The sequence below is a fragment of the Prosopis cineraria genome, unplaced genomic scaffold (assembly GCF_029017545.1).
Source record: "Prosopis cineraria cultivar Desert tree isolate PC_DT_omini unplaced genomic scaffold, ASM2901754v1 PC3, whole genome shotgun sequence".
NCBI classification, from domain to species: Eukaryota; Viridiplantae; Streptophyta; class Magnoliopsida; order Fabales; family Fabaceae; genus Prosopis; species Prosopis cineraria.
Genome location: NW_026555334.1, coordinates 27225313 through 27245205, shown reverse-complemented (window position 1 = coordinate 27245205; position 19893 = coordinate 27225313). Strand labels below are relative to the sequence as shown.

Sequence of the window (19893 nt, the reverse complement as noted above, 5' to 3'; positions counted from 1 at the left end):
AAAATATTCGTTGTAATTATTTAATTATGACCACAATTAGCAATTTCGACGTTCCTCTGGAACAATAAATATGAATAATGGTTGGTGACATGCGTTAACATGAATGTTGTCTTCAATAGCAAACAAATGTTGGGCCAATCCAATCTTGGGATCAAATTTAATTTTGGTGGTGGGTGATTAGTTAGTATTTTTATAAATACTTTTTAAATTTAATGACATGCCGATAAATCCTCGTAATCCTACTCATCTAAATTTTTCTATACCAAATGGATGTTTTCTTCAATAAATTTTATTTTCCAACGTTATTAACACTGTAGAAATTCCTAGCTACATGATTACCCCAAAACAATGTAGTATTAAAGAATTTTAAATAAAGATGTATCCTCATAAATCTGTCTTCAAAATATATTATTCCTATAAGATACCAAACATTACAAATATAATAAAATATAAGTATTTTTTGTGCTGGTAAAAAAAAAAGGGTTTTTTGGGATTTTCTAGTATTTTACACATGTTTTTAACAGATTTTTAATACCATATATTTATTGATTATTGATTTTTCTTTTTATTATTTACAAATGTTATTTTATTGGAAGTAATATTATTCAAAATATGATCATACTTTAAATGTAGGAGGATTCAAATTTTGATTTGTTGCATTAGGGAGAATTAGTCCTTTTGACTAGGCCATATCTATTGATATTTTTATTTGGGGTAATTAGTTATTCTATACTTCAACTTTTAACTTAATCTTTCAAGTATAACTTATTAAGACTTAATCTCTCAAATTTGATCAATTTAAAAATTTCATTCTTATCATGAGAAATTAAATTAGACATGCTTATGTGTCACAAACAATGCTTAGATGGCATCCTTGTCAGCCACACATCATATTTGCTTGCCAATGTATTAAAAAATAAAATCACAAAAAGTAAAAAAAAAAAGAAAAAGAAATTAAAAGGAACAGAGACGGGTTCAGACTTTGGAGCATTTTGAACAAGCAAACGAAAATGGTTAGACTATGAATGACAAAGCAGGAAAGCTACGGCTGACGGAGTGGAAGGAAGAGATCTAGAGACAAAACAAAATTGGAAGCAATGGACTTATTTTGATTAGGAGTAATATATTTTATACTTGAGTATGTTGATGATGAAATACCTCTTGAGTTGATTTATCTATGACATGAAAATAATACTATTTATTATACATTTATTTAATGCTACACTTTTTTTTATGTGCCCTGCGTGAAATTTAAATAATGAGTTGCATATTTTATGATTTGTGAATATTATGTCTCTATATAAATTTCTATATGCATCAAATTATATTGACAGGTAAATATGATGTGTTGTTGATAAGAATGTCATGTAAGCGAGTGACTAATAAGTAGGTCTTGTCTGACTTCACTCATGACAAGGGTGAAAATTTTAAATGAACCAAAATTAATAGATTTTTGGTGCCGGTTAAAAAAAGTTTTTTGAAATTTTCTGACATTTTACACATGTTTTTAACAGATTTTTAATACCATATATTTATTGATTATTGATATTTTTTGTTTTTATTGTTCACAAATGTTATTTTATTGAAGGTAATATTATTCGAAGTATGATCATACTTTAAATGTAGGCAGATTCAAATTTTGATTCGTTGTGTTAGGAAAAACTAGTCCTTTTAATTAGACCATATCTATTGATATTTTTATTTGGTCTTGTCTGATTGACTCATGGCAAGGGTGAAATTTTTAAATGAACCAAAATTAAAAGATTGAATTGTGACGAGTTAAACTTGAAAAATTGTGTCATAATTGAATTAAAAGTTAAAAAATCAAATGACTAATTTTGTCCTTTTTTGATTATATCCTTATTTGTAATCTCAATATGATATTAATGTGTATGAAGTATAAAACAGCATTCATAGTCTTATTTCTTTATTTTCTTTTTATTAATTATAAAATGAATTAATGACCAATTTGGAAAGGTATAAAAACCAAAAAGAAGTTTGTCATATTTGTTGCATTTCTTAACACACATAAATATCTTAATATCTTAATGTTACTTTTAGATGTGGATGTATTTGGACAGGAATTAAATTTATAAAAATTCATGAATTTGAATTTGAATTAAATCTAAATTTATATTTTATTATAATTTATTTGTAATTTCAAATGTATTATTCACCTTAATCATTTGAAATATCAAATATACTTCTCACACTCTCGCTATTTTCCCCGTTTAATTTATTATCATCATCTTTTCATTGTGTTGGCTTAGTTTTGGGATATAGGCACGGAGCATTGTGGCCTTTGAAAGGAGGTTAAGCATGCTAGAGGAATTAATCTTCAAAGTGAATAGTAGATCAAGCAAATGTGTGAGTTGTCAAGGTTCTTTATCACAATTTTCTTAAAGTGCCGAAGTTGGATGAGAAACTAGGAGTACGTTAAAAAACGTACAATATTTGATCATATTATTGATGATTAAATACAACTAGTGCTCTAATGATTGGAGAGAAAAGCAAAGTAAATAGCTTAGGAAATTTAAGCTATGGTGACAACAAGACTGCGCTAGGCCAATTGAGGGTGACACAGGGTCAGTGTTTTGGAAATGGGATATACTGGAGATGGTTTTCTTGAACTATCCTTCTCTAGATTGGTATATGCTACGTTATTGCTGTGTGTTGTTGGGGCTTTTTGCTTTTGCATATTGGTGCTTCTGCATTTGTGTTTTTGAATGGGGGTAGTGCTGTTAATCTTGTCCAACTCCAATTTGTTGTATTCCTGCTAATCCTCTTAGATCATTTGGTGGAAAAATTAAGGATGACTTGAGGTCTAGGATTTAAGCTACTTAATTTTGTAAGGATTATGGAAGGTTTTGTTTCTCCACTGGTGCAAGATATGCTTAATGCTTCATTTTGTTCGAAAGGAATTTGCTTGATTCCAGTGGACTTCACTAATCTTGGCAAAGCTCTTGGCTTTTATCGCAGGGAGAAGTGCCCCTTTCTCCCATGGTTGATGTCCTAGTTTTTGATCTTTCATCTATGTCTAAGGCTAGGAACCAGTGTTCTTGACTTTTTTGTTCCCTAGCTTTGGTATTTTTCATTTTGTTTGTTTCTATTTGCTGTTGCTAGTTATTTTCCATGTTGCTGTTAGTTCCTGCTTTGCTACTCCTTTAGGCCACATTTGGTATTATTTAGAAACCTCGCGAATTGACTTGGGTTATGGGTGTAGTTTTGGCTGTATTGACCGCATCCTTTGGTGTAACTGGTTATTCCTTACCTTGGGACCAAATTGGTTATTGGGCAGTAAAAATTGTAACTGGCGTACCTGAAGCTATTCCTGTAATAGGATCATCTTTGGTAGAGTTATTACGCGGAAGTGCTAGTGTGGGCCAATCTACCTTGACTCGTTTTTATAGTTTACACACTTTTGTATTACCTCTTCTTACTGCCGTATTTATGTTAATGCACTTTCCAATGATACGTAAGCAAGGCATTTCCGGTCCTTTATAGAGAATATGGATCATAGATATTTGGAATCAATCATTTACCATTTGGGGGAGGAGAACAATAGTATTTCATTGCTACAAATATGTCTTATTTAAAATAATAAGACATGTATTTGGATATTTCCCTTCAACTTCACAAAATTGGATTATTTATTTGACAAACACGAATAGTTGAAGGGAATTCTTCGAAGAAAAAAAGGATTATGGGAGTGTGTGACTTGAACTACTGATTGGGCCGCGCAGATATATGACTTTATCTTATCCACCACATTTGAATTCACAATGAAATGTGTCTTTGTTCCAACCACCGTGCAAGTCCCCTACAGAGGATAGGCTGGTTCGCTTGAAGAGAATCTTTTCTATGATCAGACTCCATCATGTCCTGCATGAACAGGCTCCGTAAGATCCAGTAAAATAAGTGATGTGGTATAATCCGGATTATGTCTTATATTTCACTTAACTTAATTGTATGGAAATGCATTCATTTCCTCTGCATTGACTCAATTTATGATACTATCGGAGTGAAACAAGTAGATCTAAAGAAGAATAGGGGCTAGATTATATTAGTAACAAGTAAATCCTTTGTATGTAAAGTAAAAGTCTCGAGATTTTGGGGGATAAGGATAAAGGCCAACCGCAAGGTCTGAGATGACCCAGAAAGCACTATCAACTTTATAAGCCTACTCGGGTATTGAGCATTTATTTAACTTATAAGAACAGAATCTCTTGCAATGGATAGTTGTAACTCCGAAAAAGAGACTCTGCTATATTTTTTCGTACGTAGAATCTTCATATTCATATATGTTATGTGTGTATAACATATAAATTTTTAGATAGATACGTTTGATTCGTGCTCGAGCCGGATGATGAAAAATTATCATGTCCGGTTCTTTTCCACATTTGCTGTTAGTTAAAAATGAAATTGGAATAAGAATTCTAGACAAGTGTTATTTGTTATAGTCTAATTATAATTCCTAAGAATCTAAATTCAAGGAAAAAAGGCAGAATCAAATTCTATCTTCTTAGCCATAGAATTAGTTAGATTTCCTAGAATCTAGTTTCTATCCCACCTCTACCCCCATTGTCATCTCCTCCTCCTTATTAATTGTTGCCTCCCACCCTCACCCACTGTCATCCGCCCCTAGACATCAGTGTTACACAATGACCACCTTCATCGTTGGCAACAACACATCTTTTAGATCGATTGATAATTGTCACCCAACAAAGTTGATAATATGGATCAACTTGAGCGCTATGGGTTTGGTAAGATGAAATTGGCATAACCCACATTCTACAAGGGTTATAATTTTGCCAACTCACAAAACCCACTAGTAAAAACATATTTTTTTTAGTTTTAAAAATTACAAATTTACCTGTTTTTATTATTTTTTAAGTAAAAAAGTCATATTTTTCCTTAAAAGCTAATCATCCAAATAATAATAAAATTCTTTCTAATTAAGCAATGTTTATATCACCACTTAAATATAAAATAATTCATCTTGTTTTGGCATTGTTGCTACAAAATTGATGCTCTAGTTTAAAATAACAATTCTTATTATTTTTTAAAATTATGATGATTTAAACTCTGACTATTACATATATATATATATATATACACACACACACTACTGTAAGTTGTGAATGCAAGTAGGAATATCTGATTCCAAATTCCGAACGTTGAATCTGTTGGGGTAAAAAACGTTGAAGCTCAACCTCCGAATTTGAAAAGGACAGCTAGATTATAAGATAAATTGGCCCATTGGCTTAAAAGAATCTTAAACTCAAAAAATATGGATTAACTTTTAAAAAAAATTAAAAATATAACCGATTGATATTGAAATATAAAAGATTTATAATTAATATATAAATAATTTATTATTAATATACAATAGGTTTATAATTAAAAATTTAAACATTTACAAAGTATTTATATCAATAACAAATATAACTAATCAGTCATAACTGCAAAAGCCTTTGAATTATACTGGCAGTTCATCTTGGAGAGCCCACTGATTATGTGTTGCCGCTGCTGGCCGAAAATGGATTGTGTAGCCACTGATTCCATGGCATATTTGCTTTTGACCAAAAAGAAACAATGTGCACAAAGCGATGTCGCTCTGATGCATGGACCCTATGAAAAAAAAAAAAAACAAAGAAAAACTATAGGACAAATCCAGCTCATCGATTGGACAAAAGTCTAGTTATATACCCTAATTCTATTTGTAAAATAAAAAATATAATTATAATTATAATTATAAAATACTATTATTTTTTATATTCATCTTTTTCTTTCTATCCTTATTTGATGCAAAAAAATATTAAAATTTAAAATAAAGTCAAAAAGATTTAAAGCTTTCTTTAATTTTTGTGAAAGTAAAAAGATATTAAAAGCTTTTTATAAATAGAATTAAAGGGAGATTTTTTTTTAATTTTCTTTGCAAAACATAAAAAACTTATATTTCTTTTCCCTTAAAAAGACAAGTTCCAGGAAATAAATGAATTCCCCAACTTTAGGGGATCTGTACTCACATTTGAAACATGATAGTACTTGGAACAAGATCTTAAGGTGTAGAGAGGATGAGTAGTAATTCATGCTGGTTGATTTATGAATAATTGAACATAAAAGTAGACATGAGAGGGTTGGGGCGTGCGGTGGCATGTGTAAGAGGGGAGTCGAGTTTTACTATGAATAACTAGAGCACTATGAGGACGATAAGGACGTGCACCAGAATGGTTTGACCTTGATCCACTCTATTCTTGTGAGTTGTGAGACAGGCTATTATCCCCAAGATTATCAAGGCCATCATTTAAACTATGAGGCTAATTATCCCCAAGATTATCAAGGCCATCAATTTTTTTAATAAAAAGGCTACAAGAACATCGTGTGGACATGTTATGTCATGTCAGCGTATAAAAAATCCCTACATCCTAGGGGAGGAGTATCAAAGATTTGAACATTGAAATTTTCAGTAGGAGCCTGATGAGCCAACTAGTTTGCGCATTTGTTTACCTCCCTATAGACATGATCAAAAGTGACTGTCCAATCTCTCATAATAAGATCTCTAATTTTATTGATAGTAGCAATTAATGGGTGATTAGTAGAGAACTCATTGCATGTTAACGTAAGGGCTTCCATGGAGTCAGAGTAGACATTAACTTTTTCTATCTTCTTCTCCCAACAAATATTTAGTCCTTTCAATATTTCTAAAAGCTCAGCTCCCGTACATGGATGGTAACCAAGATATTTGAAGAATCCTTTGATTCAATTCCCATGTTCATCTCTTATGAGCCCATCGCAGGAAGTAGCAACTTGATTGTTAATTGAACCATCAATATCAAGTCTAACCCATCAATCTCTAGTGCATAACCATTTAGAGTTTGTTTTATCGCCTTGCTACTTTAGAAAATTGATTTTATATTGAAGACAGATAATTGAGAATATCCTAGATGCTAGTAAAAGCAATGTCTCTCTCAAGATTATCTTTTACGGAGTAAATGATTTTGCATCTATCTTTCTAGATATTCCAACAAACATGAGCAAATAATTTCTGCCATGGGATCTTTCTCGAACAAGCATTGCCCACATCATGGTTAGCATTCCAAAGTATCCAGTCCTGTAGAGGAAGAGAAAAGAAAGTGTTAAGTTTAGATTGTTTAACAAATTTTATCCAAACCTTTTTAGAAGTCTTGCAATTTCTCAGGATATGAACGATTGAATCTAAGGAGTTGCAGCTAAATGGGCATGCCCTAGGAAAGGTATGGCCATCATTGGAGTAGATAAATTTAGGTTAAAGACGATCCTAGGCTGCTTTCTAAAGAAAGGTCTTAATCTTCTCTTACGTTGGCCATTTCTAGATTCTCAGCCAAATCTTAGAGTGGGGATTGTCATAGTGGTTATCGATAGTCTTAAAAGCAGATTTGATGGTAAAGCTACCATCATTAGAAGGTCTAAATAGCATCATTGTCAACATTGGCATTTGGAGGCTGGACAATGATGATATGTTTAATGACATCCTGGTGGAGATATCTGCTTAATTGATCAACATTCCATCTTCTTGAGACAAAATAGAAATAAGAGACTTTAGCATGTAAAATTAAGTTTGCTTTATGAGATACATAATTAATGATGGGTTCAGGAAGAGGACACCATTTGTCATACTAAAAAGATATGTGATCCCCCTTTCCTACCTTCCAACCCACATGGGATCTGAATTGGTTCCAAACTTTGCATATACCGGTCCATGTGTAAGGACAAGAGTTGGTTTTAACAACCATAGGAATGGTAGGGCTGTTGCATTTGTATTTGTCACACAAGACACGAACCCATAGACAATTATGCTTCGTAATGATTCCCTAACAGAGCTTCATAATGTAGGCCATATTACAATTTTTAAGCTTTTTGATGCCAAGACCTCCTTGATCTTTACTCATAGTGATATTATCCCATGATAAAAGATGAGGTTTTTTAGTACCATTAGTAGAATCTCAAAGAAAGTTTCCTGAGTGAGATTCTAAATCAGTGAGAATATTGTCAGGTAAGAGTTTGGTTTGCATAACATAACTAGGAATAGAAGAGAGAACATATTTTATAAGCACCGCTTTCCCAGCAGTATTTAGGAAATGACATTTTCAATTAGAGATATGAGGATTAGTTTTATCAATTAGAGGAGCAAAAGTGAGTTTTGAAACCCTCTCATGAATGATAGGAATCCCAAGATATTTTCCAAGGTTGCTGGTCAGGGGAATTCTCAATTCCTCACTAAGTTGAGTCACCCTATTGAAATTAACATTTTTAGAGCAAAAGAGCTTGGATTTAGTATTGTTGACTTTTTTCCCAAAGTTTTGCAGAAATTAGTGAGACACTGTTGGATAATCTTGGCTTGTTTGAGGGATGATTTTGCAAAAAAGAAACAAATCATCAGCAAAAAAATAGATGGGAGATAAGGAGTCCATTAGTTGTAAAGCTAATAGGTTTTCAATCTTTCTTATCAATGCTGCTATAATGATATGACTTAAACATTCAATACAAAGAACAAAGAGATAAGGTAAAAGAAGATCTTCCTGTCTTATGCCACGTGATAGGGTGAATTCATTAGTGGGTTCACCATTCCAAAGAACATACAAGTGGAGGAGATTGCTGTCATAATGAGTTTTTTGAGTTTCTCATTGAAACCAATAATGTGAAGAGTATCATCAATAAAATCCCATGAAAGTTTGTCAAAAGCTTTTTCAAGGTCAATCTTGAGTACCATGAAGCCCTTTTTCCTAGTTTTGTTTCTCATAGAGTGAATGATTTCTCGAGCAATAATGATATTATCACTACTTTGTCTACCTTGTAAGAAACTATATTGGTTGTCTCTAATCAAATGATTCATGCATTGTTGAAGCTTGTTGGAAAGGATCTTGGTTATAATTTTATAGCTCATATTGCAAAAAGATATCGGACAAAAGTCCTTCATACTAGAGGGTTGTCAATTTTAGGGATAAGAGTGATGAAGGTATTGTTGATTTCACTGATGAGATTGGGATCAATGAAAATCCTCTTCACAATTTGGTTGATACTATCTCTGAGATCATTCCAATAACATTAAATGAATCCAGCATTAAGGCCATCAGGCCCAGGAGCCTTAAAAGCACCAATATGAAAAGCAACATTTTTTATTTCTTCCTCACTGACTTCTTTATGGATAGACTTTAATTGAATAGGGCACAGAGGTTAAAAGCTCCTATCAGTTAACAATTTTGACTTAGGATAAGTATCCTCACAAAAGAGTTTTTAAAAGTAAGAGATAGCTTGGTTCTTGAGAGCAGAATGATCATGAATCCAATTACCATCTTCGTCTTGAATAGATAATATCTAATTTCTTTTTCTCCTAATGATAGCAGTTGTATGAAATAATTTAGAATTCCTATCTCCCCATTTCAACCATTTGCATCTAGAATTTTGAAGCTAGAGAAGTTCTTCTTGAAGGAGTGTTTTATTGTAATCTTCCCAAAGAGACTTTTCAAGTTTCCTAAGGAAGTAACTGTCATTTGAGTTCCTTTTACAATTCAAGTCTTCTTAAAATCCTTTCCTCATTAGTTGAGATGCTACCTAAATAGTTTTTATTCCATGAAGTTACAAAGGTAGCAAATTTGAAAGAACCTTCTTTCTGATCTTGATTTATCCAACCACCTTTCACTATAGTTTGGAAAGAATCTTTGACCATCCAAGCAGCATGACATTTGAAAGGTTTTTTGTGAAGAGTAGAATTAGGTGAATTCTTAAGTTGAATTCTAATAGGACGATGATCTGAGTCATATTTAAGGAGATGATATGTGTTTGCTTGGTTGAATTTGAGTCTCCATTCAGCATTACAGAAGGACCAGTCAAGTCTTTCTTTGGTGTTGCCTTTCTCCCAAGTGAATTTATCTCTAACAAAATTGAGTTCAAGAAGTTTAGAGGAGTTGATGCATTTCTAAAAGTTTCATAGACCTCCAATTATAATTGCTTTCACCATTCTTATTATCACAAGAAAGGTAGGAATTGAAGTCCCCCACAATAAGCTAAGGATCAGTGATAGTAGAAGCAAGATTATTAATATAATTCCATCCCGATTGTAAGGATTAGAATCACTATAGATACAAGATAGGAGATAAGATGTTTTCTTTGAGATGTGATTAACTTTATAATGAAGGAGTTGAATATTGGAATAGATATAGTCAATATTGACCTCATCATTATTCCAAAGCAACCAAATACCACCTGTATAGCCTGTAGCTTTTAAACGAATTCAGTCAAAGAAACCAAGTTTTTTACTAATATTATTAGCTCTTGAATCACTTACTGTAGTTTCAATAAGAATGATAATTTGAGTATTAAACTTATTTGTTATGTCTCTAATACGTGAAGGAAAGCTTTTAAAGTAGGTATCTTTACAATTATAGCATATGATTTCCATAATTAAAAGATAAATTAAGAAAGGAGGAAAAGAACTTGATAACTAGATTAATCATTTGACTCGGAGATAGAGTCATCATTGAACTCATCATTTTCCATGTCGCACCCAGAAAAATGTGACTTTGGACGGCGCGCGAGCAGAGGTCCCGGCCTTCATGACGGGAACTGCATGGTTGAGGAGTCGCCACCAAGATTTTGAGAGAAATCGTAGGAAACCATTTAAAGGGAGGATAAGGGTAGTCTGCAGAAACAGAGAATAGGTTCAGGAGTCAATTGAGTATGGGGAAGGTGTTAGGCACCCCACAACACCTCTTCGTTAGAACGGTTACTTGAAATTTATTGTACTCTATTAATATGGTTTTATAATTATTTTAATTATCCCTTTTATATTCATATGTTTGATATAAAAATGATGATAATAGAGTGAGAATAATTTATTTATTTATGAGGAAGGACTTGACTTAGAATTTGACTCTGAGACCCATGTGTCCTGTAATGAGGATCAAAGTTCACGTAGTTCGAGCTTGAAAATTGTTGGTGAAAATATATTTTTTAAAGAGAACTTAATTAGAAATAATTCACCAATTTACAAATAAAACAATTTCTAAAATTTTGATATGTGTATTTTAATTTGCAAAAAGTAATTTGATTTTAATTATTTTCTTAATTTTTGAATTTTTGGAATAAAGAAAGAAAAGGATTTAAAATTATTTTTCTTATGTTTTATGATTGAGAATTTTAACTGCTATACCTGTAGAGCCTTATTAGCTTATACGATAATGCAGTTACTTTAAATATCTGTAGAGATTCTGAAATCTCACACGATAAAAGAATTTATCAATTTTATTTATTTATTTTTAAATGCTAGTAATAATTTATTTAAGTATGCATGTACATGTTTTTAAAAAATTTTAATCATCATACCTGCAAAGCTTTATTAGCTTGTATGTCAATATGATTATCCTAAATATTTGCAGAGATTTCAAAATCTCACACGATAAAGGAATTAAATTTATTTAATTATATTTTTAATTTGATTAATTTAATATAATATATATATTTATATATATTAAAAACTTAATCGTTATATCTGCAGAGTCTTAATGACTCATATGATAATACAATTATCTTAAAAGTCTACAAAGATTCAAAAATCTCACATGACTAAAAGATATAATTGGTAAATATGATTATAATTTAAATACATTAATTTTGTTAATTGATTTTCCTAAATTGTATATTATATGATTATTTACAAAAATCACTTATTTACTATAGGGATTGACAATCATTATATCTGCGAGGACTTATTATCCCATATGATAATGTGATTAATTTAAGTCTCTATGAAAATTCTTAAAATCTCACATGAGACTTAAATAAATTATTAATTTAGATTATAAAAGGAGAGTTAATTTTAATATATAAGTTTTGCTCTCATATCTGTAAAATCTTATTGATTCACACGATACGAGATTATCTTCTATACTTACGGAGATTTAAAGTCTCACACGATAAAAGGATTAAATAATATTCACTTTGAATATATTTTAATGTGTAATTATATAACACATATTTTTTAATATATAAATCTTAATCGTTATACTTGCGAAGCCTTATTGACTCACGCGATAGTACGATTATCTTAAAGGTCTACAAAGTTTCAAAAATCTCACATGACCAAAAAATATAATTGGCAAATATAATTATAATTTAAATTCATTAATTTAATTAATTAAAATTATAAAAAAATTTATTTTATTTGCAAAATTCATTTATTTATTTACCATACAAATTGTGAATCACGATATCTATGAGAATTTATTATCCTACACGATAATGTGATTAATTTAATTCTCTACAAAGATTCTTAAAATCTCATGTGAGACTTAAATATTTATTATCTAAAAAAATAATTTTAATAATGGGCCTTTGAAACTCATATAAATACATATAAAATCGATCCTCATACCCGCAAAATCTTATTGATTTCCACGATAAAGGATCATTTTGTGGGGATTTAAATTTTTTTATTATGATAAATTTTTTTCTTATGATATGGGTTATTCAAAAACACATTCATTATGTAATCAAGATTTTTAGCTTAATAGAATCTAATTTGTAAAAGTATGTCTAAGTTTTAATTATAGGTGGCCAAAATCAAATCTATAGTGATATATTCATCACCTTCAACTATTGTACTTTATAACAAGCTATGCATACATTGCAGCGAGAAAATGATATAATATAAGGCTGCATGAAGTTATGAAAAACCTGTATTAGAACCTGTGCAGAATGAAGTCAAAGGATCTTTCTGCAAGTCCTTAAGCTCCTTCGAAGCCATATCACTTCCTTCAACTGATGTACCGAGTCAGAACCTGTGCATTGCTGGTAGCCGAACCCACGTAATTGAGGGTAGAAGAAGAAGATAATCTTGTTCAGCACCCACGTGGCTCTGTTTCTACATTTTCTTCTTTTCTATGAGTGTGCTGTTAATCTCTTCATCCCTTTGCTTATGTGTTTGAATGTTAAGGCATATCTAAACACCTTTATTTCAGAGTACTCCATCGCTGTCCTCTCACTCCCTCACTTTCCCTCTTTTATGCTCTGTTTCTATTCTCCTCTCTCCCTTTCCAGTTTTGGTCCTTCTCTCTCTTTTCTTCCTCGGACTCGCCTCTCCCTCACGTTTCTATTGTCTCTTTTTTCGTCTCTCCTCTATTTTTTTTGCTTTCTCTCTCTAGATCTTCCTCTTGGATTGAAGGCTGTCTGTGTTCTCCTTCTCGTTCGTTCTTCTCTCTTCTTCTTTTGCTCTGCTTTTTTCCTCAGTTTTTTCGGTCTCTCCCTCCTTTCCTCCTTCATCTCTGTCTTCTCGTCCAGCTTTTCTCCATTTTCATGCTCTCTTTCAAACGTTGTCCATGCTCTGTCTTTTTCTCATTTTTCTATCTCCTCTCAGACTCCTCGTCTCCAGTGTTCCTTCTCCGTTTTTTTTCTTTCGTTCATGTTATGTCTTTTTTTAACTCCTCTCGTCTCTATTATATGTCCAGCCTTATATAGAGAATGGAAGAGGTGAATCATTGCTCTCTTGCTTTGCTTCTTCCTTTTCCCTTCTCTTCCGCTGCATTTTTTGCGTTCATCCAAAGCTCTCTGCTCTGTTTCTGCCTCCTCTGGCTGTGTGTGTGCGTGCTTCCTTTTTTTCTCTTTTCTGCATTTCATGTTGCCTCTGTGACTCTGGTTCTTGTTCATGTGTTTTCGTGCACGCGAGGCTGATCTTTTCGGCTTTCTCTCCTCTTCCCTTTTCTTTTGTTCTGTGCTTGCTTCTCTCTGGTCTGTGCTTCTACGTGTTTACTACTGCATGCTTCTGTTCGTGTTTTTGCTCTCTCGTGTGCTATGTTGGTGCATGTTTCGTCCAGCTTTGTATTTTTTTCTTATCCACTTTTTGCTATAACGTGTGCATGAAGGACCCAACTTACTTTATATATTTTAATTTTTAATAACTTTTTTTTTAATTATGTTTATTAATTTTAAAAATTGGATTAAGGGACTTAAACAAAACTGATTTTGGATTAAGAAAATATTTTTGAAAATATAATCCTAAAAAGAAAATATAATAACTCTTTTAAGAAAAATATAATCCTAAAAGTCCTAATAGCTCTTTTTTTAATTATGTTTATTATTTTTTTATATTTTTATATATTTTGGTTATTTATTATTATTAAAAAAATGTCCGAATAAAATACGGTATTTACATTCCAGGTCATCATTCTTAGGAGTATGACCAAAATCTTCTTATTGGAGATTGTCATCATCATTATCCTCAATGAGATTCATGTCTTCTATGCCTTCTTTATTTTCTAGTAATAAAGATTGGTCATTAATTTTCATATCTTTGTCAATGTTGAACTGTGTCTCTCGAACGAAGCTAGTGGTTGGAGTGGCATTAATAGGGTCAGGTGGCTTGCTATGTCTAGGAATTGGATGTGAATTAGGAGGAGGATTAGCTAATGGATAGTGATTTCTATCTAATGTGTTGGGCTCGTTCCAAACTTTTGGTTCAAGTGTGAATGAAGGACTAGTAATTTTGTCATCTGTGGGCTTAAGATGCGGATTATCGTTTATGGGCTGTTTGAAGGAGCCCAAATCACTTTTGCTTCCTTTAACTACCGAATAGACAAATTTTTTGGGCCTCGATTGTGCGTTTTTGGGTTTAGTTTCCATGATCTTAATTGCTTTTGCATTTAGTGTTTGTGGGCCTTTCTAGTCGGTCCAATTGTGTTAACTTTCTTTTTTCCTTTATCATCTGTTCTGTTATCATTGTAAGCCGCCCCTACTTCATCTTTCTCTATCGATCGAGATCTCTTGACTCCAGATAAATCTTTTTTTCGCCATACCTGTCTAGCAGTCCTCTTCGGAGATGTAGCTAGGTTTATAGGTGAAACACTTTACTTGCTAGTCTCCCCATATCAGTTGTCATCTTCATAGATCTTGTCAAGGTTAGTTAAGAGATCAAATTGAGATTTGTTAGAGAAGTTTGTACCTCGGTTTAGGTGCTGTGATCGATCCTTGTGGCCTAGATTTGTAGCCATTGTAAACCTCAAGAATTGAGCATGATTTGGCCGTCGGACCTTCATCCGTTTGCCGCAATCTTCTATCGATAAGTGCTATTGAATGCTTTTTGATGACCCTCTATTGATGGGATTAACAAGATTAATCGGAGTCCCTTGATTCCTAGTTTGAATATTATGTTGATTCGGTTTTGAGTGTAGACCTTCTTGCCCTGTTTTTGCTTGATTGTTCTTCGGATTAAATAGGCAAATATTCTTATTGTGTCCATAGCATCTACAACTGAAGCAAATTAAGTTTAGGCTTTCGTACTCCATGTTGTATAATTCATCTCTAATGAGGAGTCCGAGGACTAATTTCTTCTGTAAATCTATTTCAACATTGATTCTAGTGATTTTACCTCGTTCTATTTTTTCTATGACATCTTTCGTCTTTGCTTTAGATAGGGTGTTTGCATCCACCTTAAAAGTTTTTCTGATGCAATTTCCTATTCTCCAAAGTATTTTTTTTATCATAACATTGGATGGGAATGTTAGATAATCGAACTCATAGTGTTACCTTACCTAGAGAGTTAGTGTTAGGATTGAATTAGGGTGTCCATCTCTGAACAAGGATGCAATGATCGAAGATAGTCTATGGACCACCATTGAGGATTCTTTCATAGACTTCAGGATTTTTTGTTCGCACTATATAGTAATTGTTGACTAAATCAATAAGCTCAAAATCCTCTAAATTCCACATTCTGGCAAGTCTGGACTTGGGAGATCTAGGATGCAATTGAATGCCCAGAGTATTTATCACCAAAGTGTCCATCCAAGGAAGGCATATATTCTTCCATTCATGATCTGAGATAAGCACCATTAGAAATCACTCCATTAATTTTTTTAGTTGTTTCTGATGGATTCCATTCCTTGTCTAGCTCTTTAGCAAGTGTGCTATTGATATGCCTAGTGTCTCTAGTCTTATGGATTCCAAAGTAGCTATTATAGCCTATGAGTGAATCTTTGTAAGAGATAAGAGTTTTGAAGGCTTTGATTTCAGAGATTATATTTTCTTTACCCGAGTTTGTATCTTGCACTTGAACTTTTCTAGATTGTAGTTCTATAGGTTGGACAAATTTGATGAGTTTTCATTTCTTGTTGCGAGATTGCTGGTACGCTTGGATGATATTGAATGATTTAGTTGCGATTCTTAGCCTTTGTCCACCATCTGTTCATCTAACTTCATAACATTTTTGTTAAGTACATCGATTTCTTCAACTGATGCAAGCGGATCTAATCTTGCTAAAGCAGAGAAGATGAAATTTGGATGGAGCACAGCTTGATGATTCATTGGCACTCAGATGATAAAATAATATTCATTTTGTTTATTTGTCTACGCGCACAATGCATTAAGGCATTTGTGTTCATCAGGGCACATGTCTCTTCTGACAAGTTTTTCCTTTTCAAAGCCATCATTTAGATTTTGTTTGGTTCAAGGGGAGGTAAAGGGAAGAGAGGTGAGGGGAGGGGAAGGGAGGTGAGGGGAGGGGGAGGGGAGGGAAGGAGAGAGGAGGAGGAGGGGAGGGGAGGGTGCTCCTCCCCAATTTGGGGGTAGGTTTTGGAGGATTTTCCCCTCCCGTCCCCTCCCCTCCCCCCCCAAACAAACATAGGGTTAAACTATGAGGACTTCTCCTAAATTCACTTAGACCATCAGCCTTCTTAATTGTGGCACTGGTCCTCCCCTATCTGAAACACTCTCTGAAGAAGGTCCATCATAATTCTCAACATTCAATAGCATTATAATAGTCTAAGAATTTAAACTCAGTTGCAGTGGGTCTTGTCATCCACTACATTTATTCATGTTAATTATATTTGCAACGCCAAAGCAGGACTAAACTATAATGCATCCTTCCATCACTGTAACAGCTTTCCCTCGCAATAGCACCTTTTGGTTCTGCTCATCAAGATGAATATTGAGAACTCCGCCTCTTGGCGATGCCTGCTCATATAATATAAAGAGTCAAGACAACAATCACAAAGATAACTCCAAACTAAGGGATAGACTGTACCTGATAAGCATTAAAATCAAGCTTCCCAAGTTTCTTGCTCCAATAAGATGCTAAAGCACAATGTACACTCCCACAAACGGGATCCTGAAAAGAAATGAAAGTGACCCACCATTATCTCATTACTTTTGTTTTATTATCTAGAAATTTAATGGACGTTCGGTTTTGATTTCTGTAGCATTTTCCCTTTCTGGTAGATTAACCATTCTCAATGAGTCCATAAGAAGTGATCTCATTTTTTTCATCAAGGCCAAGTAAAGACCAAAGGTCTTGAGCACTAATGTGGCAGAAACAACTCAATATTAAGAAGTATCATTAATTTCTTCATGCTTGTTCTAAGTTAAAAGTACGTTTGTATAAATAAGAATTCCTCTTGTTACATGATTTCTCCTTCATATAGATAGACATAGGATCTATGGAGCCATTACTTAGAAGTACATTTTGTGAAACAACCATTTCTATTTGATAGAACATCAGCTCTTTATCTCATTAAGGTAATTACATGGATCACAAGACACTGTACTAGACATTGTAGTATTACGTAGAAAATTATCGAATAGTTTGATTCAAAATTTAAATTAACATGTTTAATGCTAATCACAAGCCAAAATCAGAAAAGGTGCCAGCTGCGTGACAAACAGCAGAGCAGCACCTATGAGGCGGTAAATCAAAATGGAAGGGGGGATTTAAGAAATAATGCACCATTATTTGTGCATAAAATAAACCATGACAGACTAGAACCATTAGATATAGTCATATAGTTATATCTCAGCTATTTACCTCATTAATTCCGAATTTTGGGCAGAAGAATCTGCTGTAGAAGTCAAATCCTGAGTCTGAAGGAGCAATGGAAGTGACAATCAACCCTCTTCCAGGACATTTTACTATAGCATCAAATTGTGGCTTAAGTTCTATGACAGATTTCCCAGAAGTGACTTCAACCTACAAGATATCAGAAGCCTAAAACCAAACATGTTTGATATACAATAACTACTCACATACATTAAACTCGTTTCCTAATTAGACTTAGAATATCATGGGATATGTATTTTTCGCAGTCAACAGTTTGAAGCTATGGTAGTATTAAGCCATTGTCATAAGCAGGCCTTGTAATATGGGAAAATGATAGAACTATGATTAATATGCCATCAAAGAAAGGAAGAGAACAGATTTAGGAATTACCAATAGGTCATCTCCGATGGTTGTCCTTTTTATTTCAAATATGGAAGCACCCTTTAACATTGCCGAAATTTGTGAAGTCTCAATAGAATGAAATTCTGTAGGAGGATCAACAGGAAAGTTTAATTCAATGTAGTATCTGCCTTGATTTTCACCATTTTCCAAGTCAGATGTACTTGTGATATACCAATCTCTGGTATTTTATTATTATAATTTTTTTTTTGGCAGTCAATACTTTGGACAACGTCACGAATTCAACAATATTGGAAGCCACTAAACCAGAAGAAAAGAGTGCGCGCGCAGCAGCTAAGGTAGCATGGCCACAAAGTTCAACCTACAAAAGAGCACCAATTTTGTTAATGATGAACTCCTCATCAAGCACTTTTTGAGTGATAGACATGCCACAAATCGTGCTTGATTTTTGAACAGTTTTGACTTAAACAGAATCCAGAAACAAACTTGAATAGCATACTGTTGGCCAAGTTATAAGTCAACTTCCAGTTTTCTCCTAACACATGCTAACCGAATCACGTAGCTCAGAGACTGCAAAATAATACTTGTTGAATCGAAAGCCATCAATTATCATGAATGAATTCAGTATTCAAAGCCATTACTCGTGAATAAACTCAGATTACTGCTACGCGATAGAGGAATCGTTAACTGCATAAGACCATTCCCATATCAAATCTGCATATACAATCCAAGAAGAGCTATTTTATAGTGATATATTCAGTAATTAAATCGTTTTAGAAATCTTACCTCGCAGACGGGAGTGAACCATCTAAGATGGAAACGAGGGTTAGAGCTAGCATTGATCAAGTGGGGAAGACCCTCCGACTCAGCAATTCGAGTCAAGTAACAGGTCTCCGAGATATTGAACTCAGCGGCTATCGTTTACAACCAATTGTCGTTCCTCTCTTCCTACAATAGACACACTGCTGCGGGGTTTCCCTTGAAAGGTGACTCTGTGAACGCGTCCACCTATTCATCAATAGAGACAGAGCCATTCACGATGATGCATGACAAACACACACAAAACCCAGTGAAACAAGAAACCAACCACCAAATATTTGACCAGTTTCTTTGCCATTGATGGAGAAAGAGAAGATGTTCCGATGATCGAAAGAAAAGACAGTCAAACCGCCAACACGCTCCCGATCCCGAGCCCCACTTAATAGGGTGAGATATCTGATTATATTAGTTTCATGTTTTCTCAAAGTCACTTTATTGTGGAATAAGCTATCCTCTTGGAGCATTATTATTATCACACACTCCCTAAAAATCAGATATTTTTTAAAAAGTTAAATATTTAAAAATATAAAATATTTTTAATTTTTAAAATATAATTATTATTATTTTAAAAATATTTTTTATTGATAATAATTTTATATTTATTATAAGAGGTGTAATAAAAGTAAATTAAAAAAGAAGAGTTAGTTTGAAAATAGGTAATTATTTTATTGGAGAGTGAAATTCAGTTAAAAATGCCTTATATTTTTTAATGAAGGAAGTCCTATGTATTCAAAATTAACAACATTCATAAGTTTGTGTTTTCCCCCCCTTAGTATGCGGTCTTTAATTTGACAGCATTAGTACACAAGGAATTTAATGATAAACGTGAATGATACAAACATAGCTAATTCTAATGAAGAAGTATGAACTACAAA

General features: G+C 33.1%; 1 pseudogene; it reads right to left on the bottom strand.

Moving 5' to 3' along the window:
- Positions 1 to 16668: 16668 nt before the first annotated feature.
- LOC129306727 (uncharacterized) lies at positions 16669 to 19316 on the bottom strand (annotated as a pseudogene).
- Between the last annotated feature and the right edge of the window lie 577 nt (positions 19317 to 19893).